Source organism: Cavia porcellus, unplaced genomic scaffold (assembly GCF_034190915.1).
Source record: "Cavia porcellus strain 051 isolate PalLab524CR breed Dunkin Hartley unplaced genomic scaffold, mCavPor4.1 scaffold_1, whole genome shotgun sequence".
In the NCBI taxonomy this organism is placed as follows: domain Eukaryota; kingdom Metazoa; phylum Chordata; class Mammalia; order Rodentia; family Caviidae; genus Cavia; species Cavia porcellus.
The window spans coordinates 21,176,234-21,181,705 of record NW_026947484.1 but is presented as its reverse complement, the minus strand read 5'-3'; the positions used below and the strand labels follow the sequence as shown (position 1 = coordinate 21,181,705).

The 5,472-nt window shown below is 44.5% G+C and overlaps 1 pseudogene; it reads left to right on the top strand.

Moving 5' to 3' along the window:
* The first annotated feature begins 212 nt into the window (after positions 1-212).
* On the top strand, positions 213-3,189 carry LOC100718566 (granzyme B(G,H)-like; annotated as a pseudogene).
* The last annotated feature ends 2,283 nt before the right edge of the window (positions 3,190-5,472 follow it).

Below are 5,472 nucleotides of genomic sequence, written 5' to 3'. Positions count from 1 at the left end.
CATCAGCTGTGGTTATTGTAAGAGTCTCACACAGTAAAAGACATTATGATGAGAGGAGGCCGTGACAGCAGTGTATTTTTTTAGAAAGCTTCTCAGGGTAATGCACCACAAAACCAGTGACAACCACAAGGTCACTGAGCCAACTCCTCTTCTTTCCTCTGCTGGGGGCTAAAAGACAACATGGACAAATCTTCACAAGCTCTGACTTGGAAATGCTTCTTGCTTCTTGGCAAGATGCAGCTGCTCCTGCTCCTGTGGGCACCCTTTTTCTGCTCCCCAGAGCACCGGCAGGTGATTGACCAGGTCCACCCTCCAGAGGCCCAGTCTTACTGCACAGAGCATGTGAATCTCCTGTCACTAGGCGACACCCCAAGAGCCTTCTGTCTGCCAGTATTGCTCTGAACCTGAACTCCAATCCCACCAGAGGGCCTCAGATAGGAAATTACATAAGCTACCAGAGGTTTTTCTGAAGAAGATCCAGTGGATACTGTACCCTCAGTAATCCTCATCTTGCACATCTACAATGAGTCTTTCTTTAAAGTTCTTGCAGGTGAGAAATAAAAAAGAGAAAATATCAAATACTCCTAAAGAGGGCAGTATAGGCCTGTCATCCTGGTCAGGGGAGGGGAAAGGCTTTGCATTCATCAGCTGCCTAGGAGAGATGCCCATAGCTCAGTGACCCCTGAGTGGATGAAATCTCTGTCCTCAGAACGCTTTTTTTTTTTTTAACCTCTCTTCACTCGTACTAACTTTCTCCATTTCTGCTTTCCTCCTCTGGACTTCAGGGGCTCCTGTCTTTTCCAGTAGCAGCCACAGAGTCAGACTCACCTTTCTCTGCTTTCCAGAATCCCATTTGCACTGCTCTACTAACCAGACACTAACTGCAGCTGTTCCTTCATGCTGCCAGGGAACAGTTCTGAGACACCCTCCACAGGTCAGGTCCTAGGAAAGAGGATAGGACCACATCTACAGTACACCTATAGCCTGACAGGAGGAAACATCACCATCCTAGACATCACAGGACTCAGAAGGGTTTTATTTACTCAAGCAAGGTAAAAAGTTAGCAGAGGAATGAGGAAAATCTACAGGGGTTATATTTTCCCCTGATACATAGTCATCTCCAGTCAAACAGAGGAAAAGAATTTGTAGAATGAGATGCAATTTCTTGCACTTTAGAAAACAAGTTGAGGCATCTTCCTTTAGGTTCCTGTCCACTTCAGGCAACTGCAGGCTCCCAAATGCCAAACTGTTCTGAGACTGTAAGTAGATACTTGTTCAGACACTCAGTGGCTGCACCCAGTCTTCTTGTTTTCAGGAGAGATCATCGGGGGACTTGAAGCCAAACCCCACTCCTGCCCCTACATTGCTTACCTTAAGATCAGCCCTAGAAACATTTGTGCTGGCTTCCTGATTCAAGAGGACTTTGTGCTGACAGCTGCTCACTGTTTAGGGAGGTGAGAAAGGAAAAACAGTCCACAGTCTACAGGAAACACTTCTCAGAGCCCTTTTTCTAGGGAGCTCGCTGAGCTCATGGACATAACCATGAGGAGGTCTGGTAACACTGAGAAAAGGTCATCATATACCAAGGGGAGAGAAGCAAGGTGGAGCCAAAGAATTCCTGATATAAGGAAAACCAGGGCAATCAAACCTGATTAAATGTAGACCCAGGACCATGCTTTGGCATAACCATGCAAAGGAAAGCAATATCATGTCCTTTCCTGGAGGCACTGAATGCTGAGTTCCTCTTGTGCCCAAAGTGTCCTTCCTTGGTACTAAGGGGCGGCCACAGTCATTCAGCCAGTTTGTCCTCTGTCATCTACAGCTGTACTCTGTATCAGCTGTGGCCTGCTTTTAGAGCCTCTGGGTTGTGTCTTTTGTAGATCCCCATCCACCAATACACTTTCCTCTCTGTACAGCCAAATAGAGGTCACCTTGGGGGCCCACAACATCAAGGAACAAGACACACCCAGCAGGTCATCCATGTACACACAGCATTTCCCCATCAAGAGTATAATCCTGAAATTTTCAGCAATGACATCATGCTGCTAAAGTTAAGGCTCATTATTTTGTGGCTCTTACTCTCCTCATGCAGGGTTATAACTTTACTAGGACCTTGCCCCTGCCTTCTTGGCCATCATGTCCATCACACTGTCCATGCCCAGGAGCCATACACTGATCTGGACTTCTTTACTTCTTTCCCATCACTTGGAGAAATAGGCCAGCTGACTAAAGCTGTGTAGCTCCTTAGGCTGCACAAGAGCAAGTCCCAGGTGAAGCCAGGTACCCAGTGCTAGCTGGCTGGATGGGGAAAGTAGATTCCAGAGGGAAGATAATCACACACACCAGTTTAGGTGGAGATGATAGTTCAGAAAGATGGTAAATGTGAAGACCTCTGTCCAAAGAATTATGATCCTGCTACTGTGATTTGTTTGGGAGACCCAAAGGTTAAAAATGCTTCCTTTATGGTAAGACTAGGCATCTGTCACACCTTGCGTTGGCAGAAATAGTGTTTGGGATCAAGCTATTCAAGCACCAGGGATTTCTTCACCTTGTAGGCGGTGATATTTCTCCCTGAAAAGTGAAAAAGGGAGCCATCGGAGCTGGGAGGTAACTAAAACCTCTACCACTTTACCAAGAAAGGTTCAGTTTGCAACATGCTGCAGGAGTTCATGGCACGGGCACAAGAAAACTGTTTCTGCAGGATTTATAACCAATCAGCTCCTCTGAGCTGGCAGCTCTCTTGGTCAAAGAACTCATCCTCTGTGCTCAGGGTCAGACATGCTCATCAGCCTCCATGGCCTAAAACATTGGCCTGAAACCAATGATCCTCACAATTCTACAGCAATGAGGTCCCAGACTTGGGGATGAAGACAAAGGCTGGCCCCAAGAATGACAGTGTCCATAGTCAGAGCTCAGCAGCTAAGGGCCTGTAGTTCCCTCAAATCTCTCACAAGCATACTTTACAATCAGTACTGCATGAGGGGGTCTGGCACAATGGAAGTGAGAATTTAGGCAGTGTGCTGGTTCACAGACTCACTATCTACAGGGTGACTCAGGAGGCCCCCTGGTGTGTAATAATGTGGCACAAGGCATTGTCTCCTATGCATCAAAAATAGGACAAGACCAATTGTCTACACCGAAGTCTCAAGGTTTCTTCACTGGATAAAGAAAACCATGAAACACAGCTGACTGCATGGAACAAACCAAGTCCTCTCTGTGAGCAACCATCTTACCTGGAGCTGAGTCTAAAATCACTCTAGAGCAGCTGCCAGCAACTCAATAAATGTTTCATCTCAGTGTAAAGGCCGGTTTCTTCTTTGCTCAATTACTTTGGTTCTTAGGGACCAACCCCATGCTAAGCAGGACAGTGACATAGTTCTGATGATTTCTGCCTCCTCCATTCCTTCTTCACTCAATACCTTTCCAAATTCCCTCTCAAAACTGTTAAACAGCTCCTCCTTAAATACTTTATTTTCTCCACAGCACCTCTTTTTGTAGGGGCTAAAGTTAAGCACCAACAGAAGAAAAAGTGTACATCTCTCTTCCTAGGGCTCAGGGTGAACATTTGACCTCTTTATGTGTCACATGCAGAGGGAAAGAGGATGATTTCACAGTAGCTACAAATCGGTCAGGCACCGCTGAGGTCACCACAGGGCCCTAACAGGATAGGCAGGGGAAGGGTCTTCCTGAGTAGGATATTTCTCTCCCACAGATTTAAGGATAAAAAAGGAGTGCAGGGTAATCTGAATGACCCTTCACCCTCACCTGAAATTTGTTTCCTGCTCCATTATCCTCTATGACCAAGGCTTACCTTGGCTTGCAGCCACCTGGCTGCCCATTCTTATCCCTCCTAGAACTGTCACAGTCTACCAAGTCCTGTCCTTATCAGGCCACATTGATTTGGTATTGGAAACACCTGAAATCCCCCCACCAAAGACATCAAAGCCATTCCTCTCTTCACAAGTTAAGGACACCCACTTCAGCCCTGGGTTTTGGCCTTTATTCCTACTGGATTTAGGACCCCCTTGTTTCCCCACAACTACAGATACTCGCTAACTCTTTATTCACATCAGGATTTGCACTGGACTTGGTCAATTGGCATTTATTTATTAGAATTCCAATAATTTTTCCAGGGATTACAACTATAAACTCATCCTGATTGTGACTAGACTGGAAGAGTTGCTTTTAAAGGGTTTACAAAGGGTTAGACCAGGGGCTGAGGATTATGCTCAGTGGGACAGGCACCCATGTAGCAAGCTCAAGGTCCTGAATTCAATCCCAGGCACCAATAAAGAAAAAAAGTGCTGGGCCATAGGGTCTATGGTGTACATAATCACAGAGCCCCTTGAAACTGACAGTGTCACAGACTTCCAAATTAACTCCCTCTCATACTCCAGATTGTCCCATGAGTCCTACATGGGAAATAAGTGAAATAAAATATATTATTTATATTTCTGCTTACAGGTTCTACCAATAGTATCACAAGATACTTCAAAACTGTATGAGATTTAGAAATGACCTTAAGCATACACTTTTCAGATGTGAAGTTACTAAGTGATTTTAAGAGGAGTTTTTCATATGGGGAGCCAGGAGGTGAGAAGATAATGAGGCAGCCTTGTTTTCATTTGTTTGAACAGTAACAGATATAAATGTCATCATACAAAATCAAATTACAGGAAACACACATATCCAGTCAGCCTGCTGTGAACCATCATCCCTGTCAACACTACAAGGCCTGATACTGCAGAATCAAATTTGAGTTTGGGAGACTGCCACAGAAGAAAATGGGGAAATACCTGTAACATTTAGGTACTCATGGTTACTGCTACATGCATGATATCTAATATTACCCAGGCTCCTCCTTGTTGAGAAGTTCTTAGCTTTGAGAACACAAAACTGTGTGACACTTTGTTCAACAAATGTCTCTGTGGGTGCTGGGTTTACCTTGCTGAATGCTCCTATCACTTCTGGCTGCAGTGTCAGGTCACTAATACTCCACACTGCCTGGCAGAATTTGGCTTGAACTTAATGCCTCTACATCCCAAATACACAAAATACTACATCTTTTGTGACACAGAGTTAAATCTTACTCTGGGATCATGTAATGCTCAAAGGCATGCCCTTTCCCATCTTGTTTACAAAGCATGCCACATCACAGTCTCATAATTGTCTTGTGTGTAGCTTTACAAGGGGAAAGTAGCTTCCACCTTGGAGAAGAAAACCACAATTCCTGCACCTAAAACTTACTGAAGATCTGGGTCCTTCATCAGAAACAAAAATTAAAATCCACAAAGCAAAAAAGAAAAAATAATAGTTTAGAATGTTTCCCACTCATATACATGAATACTCATGTATTCTATTTACTTTGGGGAAATGGACTTGTAGTATAAAACTTGTTGGAAAAATCATTACTGTAGGTTGTTCTTCATCCTCCTCTAAGTGAAGAGGATCAAATAGATTCCCAGGAAAAGT